This window comes from Schistocerca piceifrons, chromosome 4 (assembly GCF_021461385.2).
Source record: "Schistocerca piceifrons isolate TAMUIC-IGC-003096 chromosome 4, iqSchPice1.1, whole genome shotgun sequence".
Lineage (NCBI taxonomy): Eukaryota > Metazoa > Arthropoda > Insecta > Orthoptera > Acrididae > Schistocerca > Schistocerca piceifrons.
This window is the reverse complement of record NC_060141.1, coordinates 818166172-818181559: the sequence shown is the minus strand read 5'-3', so window position 1 is coordinate 818181559 and position 15388 is coordinate 818166172.

Sequence of the window (15388 nt, the reverse complement as noted above, 5' to 3'; positions counted from 1 at the left end):
TACTGACGTCGCCTCACATCTAACAATAACACGGAAAACATTTTACCGGAGACATCAGAGAAAAATATTTCATGGGTCAGCTTTGAGTACGATCGTTTGTTGTGAGCCCCTACAGGACCCAAACCGTGGGAACACTCGGTGTCTTCCACTGATTCTTAATTTCTGCTTTACATACCTTTTTTTTGAGTCATCTGTCTGGTATGATGCAACACGCCTCGAATTTATCTCCTGTGACAACCTCTTCACCGCAGGATAGCACTTGCAATCTACGTCCTCAATTATTTGGTGAATGTATTCCCATCTCTTTCCTCTACAGTTTTCTCTCTCTACAGCTCCTCTACTACCATGGAAGTCATTCCCTGATGTCATAACAGATGTCCTATCATCCTGTCCCTTCTCCTTGTCAGTGTTTTCCACATATTTCCATATTCTCAGATTCCACGCAGAACCTCCTCATTTCTTACGTTATCAGGCCACCTAATTTTCAACATTCGACTATAGCACTACATCTCAAATGCTTCGATTCTCTTCTCTCCGCGTTTTCTCTATGTCCATGTTTCACTACTATACAATGCTGTGTTCAAAATGCACATTCTCAGACATTTCTTCCTCAAATTAAGGCCTATTTTTGATTCCAGTAGACTTCTCTTGGATAGGAATGCCCTTTTTACCAGTACTAGTCAGCTTTTGACGTCTCCATGCTCTGTCCGTCACTGGCTATTCTGCTGCTTAGGTAGCAGAATTCCTTAATTTCATCTACTTCATGACCATCAATCCTGATGTTACGTTTCTCGTTGTTCTCGTATCTGCTTCTTCTCATTACGTTGATTTACTCTCAACCCATATTCTATGTACATATGACTGTTGATTACATTCAGCATATCACGTAACTCTGGTCACTTTCACTCAGGATAGCAATGTCGTCAGCGAATCGTATAATTGATATCCTTTCACCTTGAATTTTAATTCCACTCCTGAATGTGAACCATTTTTTTATTTCCATCATTGCGTCTTCGATGTACAGATTGAACAGTAGGGGCGAAAGACTACATTCCTGTCTTACACCCTTTTTAATCCGAGCACTTCGTCCTTGGACGTGCACTCTTATTATTCCCTCTTGACTCTTGTGCAAATAGTATATTACCCGTCTCTCCCTATACCTTACCCATATTTTTCTCAGAATTTCGAACATCTTCTACCATTTTACATTGTGGAACGCTTTTACCAGGTCGACAAATCCTATGAACGTGTCTTGATTCTTCTTTAGTCTTCCTTCCATTATCACCCGCAACTTCAGAATTACCTCTCTGGTGCCTTTACCTTTCCTAAAGCCAAACTGATCGTCATCTAATACATCCTCAATTTTCTTTTCAATTTTTCTGTATATTATTGTTGTAAGTAACTGCCGGCCGCGGTGGTCTAGCGGTTCTAGGCGCTCAGTCCGGAGCCGTGCGGCTGCTACGGTCGCAGGTTCGAATCCTGCCTCGGGCATGGATGTGTGTGATGTCCTTAGGTTAGTTAGGTTTAAGTAGTTCTAAGTTCTAGGGAACTGATGACCACAGATGTTAAGTCCCATAGTGCTCAGAGCCATTTGAACCATTTTGTAACTAACTTGCATGCATGAGCTGTTAAGCTGATTGTACAATAATTCTCGCACTTGTCAGCTCTTGCAGTCTTCGGAATTGTGTGGATGATATTTTTCCGAAATTCACCTTGTTTATCGCCAAGCTCATACGTCTTACACACCGACGTCTATAGTCGTTTTGTTGACACTGCCCCAATGATTTTAGAAATCCTCCAAAGCTCTCTTCAATTCTGATTCTAATACTGGATCCCCTGTTTCTTCTAAATCGACTCTGTTTCTTCTCCTATCACATGCGACAGTGTGTCTTCCTCCTCATACAAGCCTCCAGTGCACCTATCCGTCTCACCTCTGCATTCAGCTGTGAAATTCCGGTTGCACTCTTAATGTTACCACCTTCGGCTTTAATTTTACTTTCCTGTATGCTGAGTCAGTCCTTCCGACAATCATTTCTTTTACGATGTCTTCACATTTTTCCTGCAGCTATTTCGTCTTAGCTTCCTGACACTTCCTATTTATTTCATTCCTCAGCGACTTGTATTTATGTGTTCCTGAGTTTCCCGGAACATTTTTGTACTTCCTCATCAATCAATTGAAGTATTTCTTCTGTTACTGATGGTTTCTTCGGAGATGACAATTCCTCTTCAACTGTACTGTCTACTGAGCTATTCCTTATTGCTGTATCTACAGCATTAGAGAACTTTAATCGTATCTCATCATTCCTTAGTACTTCCGTATACCACTTCTTTGTGTATTGATTCCTCTATCTGCTCCTGGGTAGGCCTTACAATCAAGTAACTGATTTCGGAATCTCTGCCTGACCACGATGTAATCTAACTGAAATCTTCCCGTATCCCCCGGCCTTTCCCAAGTTACCTCCTCCTCTTGTGGTTCTAACAGAGTGTTCGCTATTAATAGCTGAAATTTATTACAGAACTCAATTAGTCTTTCTCCTCCCTCATTCCTTGTCCCAAGTCCATATTCTCCCGTAACTTTTTCTTCTACTCATTTCCCTACAACTGCATTCCACTTCCCCATGACTATTAGATTTTCATCTCTCTTCACGTGCTGTATTACCCTTTCAATATCCTTTTATGCTTTCTCTGTTTCTTCATCTTCGGCTTGCGACGTCGGCATGTATACTCGAACTACCGTTGTCGGTGTTGGTTTGCTGTCGATTCTGATAGAACAACCGTATCACTGAACTGTTCACAATAACACGCTCTCCTCCCTGCCTCACCATTTATAACGAATTCTACTGGCGTTATACTATTTTCTGCCACTGTTGATATAATCCTATACTTATCTGGCCAGAAATCCTTGTCTTCTCTCCATTTCACTTCACTGACCCCCACTATATCCAGATTGAGCCTTTGCATTTCCCTTTTTAGATTTTATAGCTTCGCTACCATGTTCAAGCTCCTGACATTTCACGCTCCGACATTTAGAACGTTATCCTTTCGTTGATTATTCAGTCTTTTTTTTTTTCATGGTCACCTCCCTTTGGCAGTCCCCTCCCGGAGATCCGAATGGGGGACTTTCCGGAATCTTTCATGATGGAGAGATCATCATGACACTTTTTGAATTACAGGCCACATGTTCTGTGGATACGTGTTATGTGTCTTTAATGCAGTGGTTTCCGTTGCCTTCTATATCCTCATGCTCTGTCCGCTCCTCCGCCCTCTTTGACAAGCCCGTTGGCAGAATGAGGGTGACTTCTTATCTACATCTACATGGATACTCCCTTAAACGGTTCTGGGCTCATGAACTAACTGCTCGAAATAATTTTCAGAGAATGCGTTTAGCACAATTTCGGATGATATTTCATGCGTACCTCCGGAATTAAACATGTTTTTTCGCCAACATATCGAAGGTAAATAAAAGTCACCACCAACTATTATCGTATGAGTCGGATACGTGTTTGAAATCAAACTCAAGTTTTCTTTGAACCTATCAGCAACTGTATCATCTAAATTGGGAGGTCAGTAAAAGGATACAATTATTATTTTATTCCGGTTGCCAACAATGACCTCTGCCCATACTAACACACAGGAAGTATCTACTTCAATTCGGCGACAAATTAAACTACTTCTGACAACAACAAACACGCCACCGCCAACCGTGTTTAGCCTATCCTTTCGGAAGTCTTCGGCCGCCAATGCTCATTATTAATCGAAATTTACGCAGTGGCGGGGTTCGAACCCGGAACCGAGGACTTTTTAATTACCAATCAAAGACGATACCCCCCCCCCTTTTTTAATTGAGTTTGTTCGCTTTCGTTCGTTGCATCTGCTCGGGGCGGACGTCGTAAGACACCCGTTTAAGTTCGTCGTTTATCGATTAACTCAGTTTTTTTATTACAGATGGTAGCTAACCTTCTGACGGAACACACTGAGCTACCGTACCGGCTGTCGCCTAGACAACGGATGACATACACTACCCACAAATAACTGTTAGGTGTGAAGAAAATCCCTGTCATTGGAAAGTCCTACGATGCCGCCACCGTACTCCTGGACAGTTCTACTGTCCTTTGTAACTCTAATCCCCATTGTCTGTTGACAAACGTCACATACCTGTATGAATTACACTCACGAGATAAGTGGCACTTACATTCTACACTCAGCTCAGTAACCTTACCGAATGCCACACTCACCGTACCCCAACACTTCGCTTGCTGCATCCTTTCTTGTTCCCTGCTCAGTCCTACTCAGGTGTCACAAAGTCCTTTTATGTTGCTAGCACTCTTGTATGGACTCACCTTCTTTGTAACAACAACGATGACACACGTGTCCCCAGTTTTCGCAGTTTTAAGAAGAAATTAACCGTGTCTCGACAGGAAAGAGGCACCGTTGTGCTAGGCGTCTCTGATTTCAGTACTCTTAAACGAAATACATCTAATATTACAAGAGTGCGGAGTGTAGCTAGAACTGTCAAATGTCTTTGGCACAACCACCTCCGCTATAAATTACATCATATTGGTGAAAAGGATAAGATGACAGTGGGAAGATTATACTGAACATTAATTTATCTGTATTAACAGTGTTAATATGAATTTAGTATCCTTGTTGCGTGTAAATTTTGTTTTGTTTTGTCTGATTAACGAAGTTAGTTAGTACTGGATATTGCATTTTCAGTGGTAAATAGAGGTTACAGCTGCAAAAACAAGTAGTCAGGTTGGGTGCTTCCAGAAGAGCTGGCTGCAAAGTAGTGACGCTCTGATATGCGTAGTGTATAATGCAGACATGCTCGATTTTGTAAATCAGATAATAATAATTTGACTGCTATCCCCTCAGGCTGCTTCCTGTATTATGACAATTTTTATTGCCATACGGACTTAATATACAAGGAAGGTTAATCACAACTGCAGAAGTTTGCTCCAAAATCGGCGATAAAATAAAATTACATTTAAGATAACGACAATGGCACTTGCGTACCGAATTTCCCTGCGATAAACACGTATTACGAAAGTCAAGTGATAAGATATACTCGATTCAGCTGCTGAGGTCATCACTTCTCAAGTGCGTAGCGGAGCGGATCTACGAGTACGCTGCGTGAGCCGAAGAAGCTTCTGGTGCATCGAGAAAGTTTCAAACAGCAAATTTCTTCCTAAAGATCTATCAACATAACGACTTATCGATTAGTATCTGTTTCCGATGATATCGGCTAGTTCCGTGAGGCTTTTCGCGGATGATGCCGTTGTATACAGAGAAATTGCAATGCTACAGAATTGTAGAGAAATGCAGCAAGACCTGCAAAGGATTGACCCAAAACATAACCAAATGTAACGTACTGCGAATACGTAGACAGAAAGACTCTTCATTGTAGAATTATACGACGGGAAATCTATCACCGGAAGCAGTTACTTCCATAAAATATGTGGGAGTATGCGAACGGGGAGATTTAAAATGAAACCAATGTATGAATTAAGACAGAGGCCAGAATGAGACATGCACAGTGGAAGAATCCTCGGAAAATGTAATCCATCAACAGAGGAAGTGGCTTATAAAGACTCGTTCGACCAGTACTTGAATATTGCTCATCAGTCTGAGGTCCGCACCAGATATGGTTGATAGCGGAAATAAAGATGATCCAAAGAAGAGCAGCTCGTTGCGTTACAGGCTCTTTCAGCAAGCGCGAAAGCACACGTGTATGGTCAGGCTACTCCAGTGGCAGACGCTGAGAGAGATGCGTTCTGCGTCAGGCCGTGGCCTACTATTAAAATTCCGACAGTGTACTTTCTTAGAAGAGTCGCCCAATATAATGCTTGCTTCTACGCACATCTCCGGAAAAGAACATGAACCTAAAATTAGAGAGATCCAAGCCCATACGGAGGCTTACCAGAAATCGTCCTTCCCGCTTGCCATCAGCGCCTGGAACAGAAGAAAGGGGAAGGAACAGTGGTTCATGAAGTACCACAACGCATCTCCCCCGCCACCCCCCACCCCCACCCCCACGCCACACACCGCAAGGTGGCCCGAGAAGTACTGATGGAAAAACAAGGAACCTGCAAAATTATTCGCGTGGAAGAAACTAATAATTACCCTAAGCCGCAAAATTGCGCCAGTTAGAATAGTTTTAACGCGTGGTACGAAGCAGCTTGCGAATACTGGAAATACGTTACATACACTTCCTGACAAAATAAAACTGAAATACCCAATAGACATAATCAGATGTCAATACAACTTTGTACACCCCATCGGCGGGTGAGCAAGTTACACTTCAGTGTGCCAGGTAGAACAACTACCAGAGTGCGTTAGTGTTGCTCGTGTTTAGTGGTGTTACCAGGCCTGGATGGGCACCCAAGGGAGGGTAAAGGAGGCGACAGTGCTGCGTACTCGTGTGAGGCAGCGTTATCAGAGAGTGGACGGGCCTCGTATCGGCTCTCCACTTGGCCGGATTGTCGAATCGTGAAGCATCAGCGTTTGCGGGGCATTCGGATGTCACCCGATAGTCGACTGCAAGCCAACGTGGGGGCGGCCATGACGGTGTTGAGGTTCTCCCGTGGTCAGCTAGACGGTGGGCTTGCCCCAGGAGAGGTTATGACGTCCTCCCCAACAGAACAAATGCACGCCAGAAGGGGTGAATGCGCACTGCCGTGCTGGTAAGCAGCTTCGTACGGTCAAGTTCTTTGCAAATTTCACTCGATTTTGTAATCAGTGAGATAACGTCGCATACCCTCTAACCTGTCAAGTTTCATTCCATTCCTGCCTCACCTTCTCGGCGCTTCAATTTTTTGTTAGGCAGTGTGCATATATAATTGCTGTACACTGCAAGAAAGAGGACAGACCAAATATAAAATACTACGAGTATAAACATGCCCACTATCGCTTGCTGCAGTAGAACAGAATTACTGACCGTATTTGTCATAGTGGAACTTGAACACAAATTCATACAGTACCAGACACATTTAATGAAAGCTGCTGCCTTCCAGGCGCACTTATTTTGCAGAACTGGTACCGGGAAACATAGTTCATTTAAATTCCAAAACTAGTTGTTGTTGCTCTCAATTTCTATGTGAACCACGCATATTTGAACATTACTGTTAAAGCAGGCGCACTAAACTGATGCGGAATTGACGTATGTATTTTTATGGGATCTTCCCTCGAAACAATTTATCTATTACTCTTTAGCCAGTTTGTTGCATTTCGATTTTTTTTCGTGAAACTTTTAACCTAACTACACAAATAAATATCATAGCTTTTCAAAGTGGAGTACATGTTCGATGAATAACTTTACGGTGCGAGTGCGTATTTCTCTTTCATCTACAAAGATTTGGTCGGAAAGTGCCTGATAAGTCTCTACTCTCCATGAATCAAGCGAACGTTATCCAGATATTTCGAATTGTCAATATGTGCCACAAATAGAATACATGTTTGAAGAACATTTCTGGCACAATATTTTTATTAATGATATCATTACGAAAAAACCACTATTTTGGAATAATTTTGCATGACATGTACTATTTAGTGATGTTCTTTACCACGAAACTGAAAAGAATAGTACACATAATGGATCTGAACCTGTACCGTCGCATGATAACCGTGAATTACACGGAGGCGCCACAGAAACTTGTATAGGCATGCGTATTCGAATACAGAGATATGTAAAGAAGCATAATACGGCGCTGCGGTCGGCAGCGCCTATATAAGACAACACGTGTCTGGCGCAGTTGCCAGATCGTTTACTGCCGCTACACTGATAGGTTATCGAAATTTAAGCGAGTCTGGTGTTGCAGTCGGTGCACGAGCGATGGGACGCTGTATCTCCGAGATGACAATCGGACACAGTATATCCAAGGTGGCCATATAGTGGAGATTTTCCCGTACGACCATTTCACGAGTGTACCGTGAATATCAGGAATCTGGTAAAACGTCAAATCTCCGACATCGCTGGGGTCGGAAGAAGATCCTGCAAGAACGGGACCAAGAACGACTGAAGACAACCGTTCGACGTGACATAAGGGCAACTCCTCCGCAAATTGTCGCAGATTTCAGTGCTGGACCTTCAACAAGTGTCAGCGTACGAACCATTCAATCAAACATCATCGATATGCGCTTTCGGAACCAAGGCCCACTCGTCTATCGTTGCTGACTGCACGACAAAAAGCTTTACGCCTCGCCTGGGCCTGCCAGCAGCGACATTTGACTGTTGTTGACTGGAAACTTGTTGCCTGGTCGGAAGAGTCTCGATTCGAATTATATAGAGACGATGGACGTGTACCTGCATGGAGACAACGTCATGAATCCATGGACCCTGCAGGGCAGCAGGGGACTCTTCAAGCTGGTGGAGGATATGTAATGGTGTGGGACGTGTGCAGTTGGAGTGATATGGGACCCATGATACGTCTAGATATGACTCTGACAGGTGACACATACGTAAGCATCCTGTCTGATCACTTGCATCAATTCATGTCCATTGTGCATTCCGACGGACCCGGGCGATTCCAGCAGGACAATGCGACACCCCAAACGTTCAAAATTGCTACAGAGTGGCTCCAGGAACACTCTTCTGAGTTTAAACACTTCCGGTGGCCACCAAACTCCCCTGACAAGAACATTATTGAGCATATCAACACGCTGCTGAGGAGAGATCTCCACCCCCTCCTACTGTTACGGATTTATGGACAGCCCTGCAGGATTCGTGGTGTCAGTTCCCTCCTACACCACTTCAGCCATTAATCGAGTCCATGCCATGTCGTGTTGCGGCACTTGTGCGTGCTTGCGGTGGCCCTACACACAGGCTGATGTACCAGTTTGTCTGTCTCTTCAGTGTATATCGACTGCGCTACTGTCACTACCTTGGAATAATGCTCATGTTACTGGTATGGGAAGTTCGCAAAAAATTTCAAAATCGATTTTCTTGGAAACTAGAAGCCGTTGAATGAAAATCCGCTAGGCACGTACTCAGAACAGGTCCGTCTACAACTTACCTAAGATTTATCAGAATTTCTGATTTACTGGTCTAACGGTCTCCCTGTGAAATATAGAAACCACTGGACAGTTTGAACTTCTGCATTTGCAACAATTTTGCGCAAATAAATCCCATCGATAGCGTAGCAGCCAGAAAACGCACAAGGGAAGTTGAGGAACATGAGTAGTGCCAGTTGTCATACAGTCTGTTCATGTGATGTAATGATATCTGTTTTAAAGCTGCAAATATACATCGTGTCTGATCTGTGGACAACATAATAATAATGATAATAATAATAATAACAACCGTAAACATAGTAATAATAGAGGTAGTAGGTTAGTTTAGGTTAGGTTTGGGTGCAATACAATTTACAGATGGTTGGAAAATCGGTAGTAATGAGGAGATCTACAAAAACATAGCGAAAGCGTCAGACATAATGGCTAAGCCAGGATTAACCTTTGTCGGACACATCTACCGAATGAATGCGAGCAGGTAAATAAACAAATATTCTTGTACTTCTGGAAGAATACGCCCGTAATAGCATTGATTAAGAAGTAAGCAAAGAACTAGAAAGAAACAACATCAAAGAATCGGAACTTACGGAAATAAACCTTTTCAAATGGTTCAAATGGCTCTGAACACTATGGGACTTAACTGCTGAGGTCATAAGTTCCCTAGAACTTAGAACTACTTAAACCTAACTAACCTAAGGACATCACACACATCCACGCCTGAGGCAGGATTCGAACCTGCGACCGTAGCGGTCGCGCGGTTCCAGACTGTAGCGCCTAGAACCGCTCGGCCACCCCGGCCGGCAAACCTTTTCAAGAATAGACTATTGAATTTAGAAGGGTTTCAAAGCAGAAGAAATAAGAAATAGGAAACAATATGGAAAGAAGAACGGAAAGACAACATGGAATAAAATGACGGTATACTTGAAAAAAAAGGTAACAGCGACAGAGAAAAAGAGCAATTGTCGCTGTTACGTGGTCCTAGTTGGTAAATACGAAAATAATAATAATAATAAACTAATATTTGAAAACTATGATAACGCCACTACGTTATTTGGTGTGAATATCTGCAGGAAACAGACATCACCTTGAGCGTCCAGCGTCTCAACACTTGGCTTCAGTATATCCTCCAGAATATTAACGTAGTATTCTGCGTTGAGAATGCCCTTACTTTGCCACAGGGACACTGATCCCTGAGCCGAGATATAGCCCCGGACGGCAACGCAATAGCGTCAAGTTCTTTCTCTATCCACGAAATACCTTCGGACTAAGCCGCTCTCCTCGCGGACGGCACACCTGGTAGTATCAAAACAGTTTTACGATAATAAAACCGCTCACAAATTCAACGGAAACATTTACTGAACTAATGTAGCATCATAAAAGTGTAACTATGAGACAAGGAAAAGCGATGTTATAAAGGGTGTTCTGTACTTCAATAACATAAAGCCAGTATTAGACAAAAGACTTACATGTACGATACTATACACAGCCAATTTATTGATATCTCAAGCAAACTGGGGCATTACTCACGGAAGAAAAGATTTTCTCTTCAGAAAATATGACTCTGCTCCAGTCAAAGGCATGCGGTCGATCTTTTGGTACATAGTGAAGCTTTGCTGTATAGTAGCTCTTCGGTATAAAGGTCCACTATCTTTCAACCCCCTCCTCGCAATTGTTGCGCTGCCAGGGAGTTCAGAAGTCCCGCCTAGGAGCCGCCAACTGAGGAGCGGATTTGGCGCATCCGTTGTCGTCCAGACGCCGCAGTCCCTCGCACTGGACCCACGGGGTCGCCCACCCCCACCTGTCCGCCCCGTGCAGCCAGTGGCGGCGTGTTCTCTCCAGCAGCGCCTCGCCTCGCCTCGGACGGCCAGCGACTCCCGGCGTCGATCAGCGCCACGACTCCAACTCCCGCCTCGTGGTTCCAGTAAGCCTGCGTGGTGTGGCGCTGCCGTGATACGGTGTGCGCTTTTAGGGCGCCCGCTGCAACGTTATCAGTGCCCTCACTTACAATTAAACAGAAGGCCTTTTACTGCTGATAGGAGGAACGCAAATTTACTCAATAAAAATCAAATATTTGTCGGGTATGGAGGGAGAAGGAAAACTTCCGTAAATAAATATCATTATGAGGTAAAATTAATGAGCGACACAAGTGACACTAAATATCAGCGTGATGTATTTTATTGCGGCGGCAAGCAACAAAATTAATATTTACCCAGCCCGTGTCCCGCACTTTAAGTTAGTTAAATTCGTGGAGAACGTATTACGTCTCTAATATAGCTTGCTCTGGATGTCGTGACTCAGGACAAGTGCAGCGATGAACGGTGCCCAGTAAACCGGCTGTGGTGCATTGGTAATGAGGTACGTCACACCCAGGAGAGGCTCCGTGCTGTGACCGTAGCCGAATGCCAACTCCACTGTGATACGTATGCACCGGCACAATATCTCCGACAGTGCCCTTGAGGTGTATGCAATATCACTGCACCCACCTGATGGAGATGCAGTTCCTGATGGGAGCACTAGTGTGTTGGGGGGACATCAGCTGTGAACCTGTAGTACGCAATGGCGAAGCAATGTTGGTGTCCCACAGTCAACGTGAGGGTACGAGAGCTACAGTAAATCGGCAGCGGTGCGTCCGTTACAAGCTAGTGGGCGCCCAGGAAAGTTTCCGTGCTGTGACCGTAGCCGAATACCAGCGTCCAGTATCATACATATACACTAGTAGAATGTTCCTGAGACAGTGCAGCAGCCGTCTTAAGGCGACTCAATTAATGAGGGCAGCATTAGTGTCTTGGTCGGACGTTGTCAGAGATGCTGCATTATGCAATGGCGAAACAAATTCTGCATACCATCGTCATTGTCAGGGGGCGGGTGTTACAGTAAACCAGCAGTCGAGAATCGGCTACATGCTACTTGACACCCGGGGAAGGCCCAACTCGCTTACCATAGCCGAATGCCAGCGCCGGTATCATGCATATTCACTAGCAGAATTTTTTCTGACAAGGTCATTGAGACATATGCAATACCTCAGCACCCGCCTAATGGGTAAGCAATTCCTGAGGGCTGCACTGGGGTCTTGGAGGGACATCGGCAAAGAGCCTGTAGTATGCAATGACGAAGCAATTTATACGCCCCAACGTCAATGTTAGGGTACGAAGTATACAAAAAACCGCCAGCGGTGCATCCGTAAGAAGCCACTTGAGCCCAGGAGGTTCCATGCGGTGACTGTAGAAGATGCCACCGCCAAAATCGTGCATATCCACTGGTAGAATTTCACTGACAATGACCTTCAGACGTGTCCTCCTGTAATGGCCAGATAATTCCTGAAGCCAGCATTAGCGTCGTAGAGATATGTCGGCAGAGAGCCTGTAGTGTGAAATTACGTAGCAATATCTTTGTCTGATCGACAAAGTTAGGGTGTGAGGATTACAGTAATGCAGCAGTCGTGCATTGATCACCAGCAAATCAACACCCAGGAGAGGTTTCAAAAGATTACCGTAGCCGAATGCCCTTGCCAGTATCATAGCCACTCGCTAGCAGAATGTGCCCATCAATGTCCTCGAGACATATGCAGTAGGGCAGCAACCACCTAAAGGTCTGTTACTTCTTGATGGCAGCACTAGAGTGTTGGAAGACGTAGGCAGAGTTCCTCTAGTATGCAAGGACGAAGCATTTTCTGTGTCCCATCGTCAATGTGAGGGTGCGAGTGTTACATTAAACCGGTAGTGGTCCATCGGTTACAAGCTACTGAACACCCAGGAGAGAGTCCATGAGTTATCTGTAGTCGAATGCCGGCTCGTATCATGAATATTCACTAGCAGAATGACTACAAAATATCCTCGAGGCTTGCATAATAGCGCGGCAGCTGTCTGATGCTGACGTTATTCCTGAGGGGGGAGCCCTAGCGTCAAGGATGGTTGTCGGCAGAGAAACTGTAGTATGCAATGGCGAAGCAGTTTCTGTGTTCCATCGTCAGTGTGAGGGTGTGAGATTTACAATAAACTGGTTGCAGTGCATCCGTGACAAACCAGTGTACACCCAGGAGCCGTCCCGTGCTGTCACTATAGCTGAACGCCACCGCCAGTGTCATAGATGTACACCAGCAGTATGTGTCCGAAAACGTCCAAGAGGCGTATGCAACAGCGGAGAACCCTTCCGATGGATATTCAAATCCAGAGGAGGGCATTAGTGTCATGGAGAGGCCAGCGTCACAGATGTACACCAGCAGTATGTGTCCGACAATGTCCTAGAGGCGTATGCAACAGTGGAGAACCCTTCCGATGGATATTCAATTCCTGAGGGGGGCATCGGTGTCATGGAGAGGCCAGTGTCATAGATGTACACCAGCAGTATGTGTCCGACAATGTCCAAGAGGCGCATGCAACGGCGGAGAACCCTTCCGATGGATATTCAATTCCTGAGGAGGGCATCAGTGTCATGGAGAGGCCAGTATCATAGATGTACACCAGCAGTATGTGTCCGACAACGTCCTAGAGGCGTATGCAACAGTGGAGAACCCTTCCGATGGATATTCAATTCCTGAGGGGGGCATCGGTGTCATGGAGAGGCCAGTGTCATAGATGTACACCAGCAGTATGTGTCCGACAATGTCCTAGAGGCGTATGCAACAGTGGAGAACCCTTCCGATGGACATTCAATTCCTGAGGAGGGCATCAGTGTCACGGAGAGGCCAGTGTCATAGATGTACACAAGATGTATGTGTTGGACAATGTCCAAGAGGCGCATGCAACGGCGGAGAACCCTTCCAATGGATATTCAATCCCTGAGGGGGGCATCGGTGTCATGGAGAGGCCAGTGTCATAGATGTACACCAGCAGTATGTGTCCGACAATGTTCTAGAGGCGTATGCAACAGTGGAGAACCCTTCCGATGGACATTCAATTCCTGAGGAGGGCATCAGTGTCACGGAGAGGCCAGTGTCATAGATGTACACCAGATGTATGTGTCCGACAATGTCCAAGAGGCGCATGCAACGGCGGAGAACCCTTCCGATGGATATTCAGTTCCTGAGGAGGGCATCAGTGTCATGGAGAGGCCAGTATCATAGATGTACACCAACAGTATGTGTCCGACAATGTCCTAGAGGCGTATGCAACAGTGGAGAACCCTTCCGATGGATATTCAATTCCTGAGGGGGGCATCGGTGTCATGGAGAGGCCAGTGTCATAGATGTACACCAGCAGTATGTGTCCGACAATGTCCTAGAGGCGTATGCAACAGTGGAGAACCCTTCCGATGGACATTCAATTCCTGAGGAGGGCATCAGTGTCACGGAGAGGCCAGTGTCATAGATGTACACCAGATGTATGTGTCCGACAATGTCCAAGAGGCGCATGCAACGGCGGAGAACCCTTCCGATGGATATTCAATTCCTGAGGAGGGCATCAGTGTCATGGAGAGGCCAGTATCATAGATGTACACCAGCAGTATGTGTCCGACAATGTCCTAGAGGCGTATGCAACAGTGGAGAACCCTTCCGATGGATATTCAATTCCTGAGGGGGGCATCGGTGTCATGGAGAGGCCAGTGACATAGATGTACACCAGCAGTATGTGTCCGACAATGTCCTAGAGGCGTATGCAACAGTGGAGAATCCTTCCGATGGACATTCAATTCCTGAGGAGGGCATCAGTGTCCCGGAGAGGCCAGTGTCATAGATGTACACCAGATGTATGTGTCCGACAATGTCCAAGAGGCGCATGCAACTGCGGAGAACCCTTCCGATGGATATTCAATTCCTGAGGAGGGCATCAGTGTCATGGAGAGGCCAGTATCATAGATGTACACCAGCAGTATGTGTCCGACAATGTCCTAGAGGCGTATGCAACAGTGGAGAACCCTTCCGATGGATATTCAATTCCTGAGGGGGGCATCGGTGTCATGGAGAGGCCAGTGTCATAGATGTACACCAGCAGTATGTGTCCGACAATGTCCTAGAGGCGTATGCAACAGTGGAGAACCCTTCCGATGGACATTCAATTCCTGAGGAGGGCATCAGTGTCACGGAGAGGCCAGTGTCATAGATGTACACCAGATGTATGTGTCCGACAGTGTCCAAGAGGCGCATGCAACGGCGGAGAACCCTTCCGATGGATATTCAGTTCCTGAGGAGGGCATCGGTGTCATGGAGAGGCCAGTGTCATAGATGTACACCAGCAGTATGTGTCCGACAATGTTCTAGAGGCGTATGCAACAGTGGAGAACCCTTCCGATGGACATTCAATTCCTGAGGAGGGCATCAGTGTCACGGAGAGGCCAGTGTCATAGATGTACACCAGATGTATGTGTCCGACAATGTCCAAGAGGCGCATGCAACGGCGGAGAACCCTTCCGATGGATATTCAATTCCTGAGGAAGGCATCAGTGT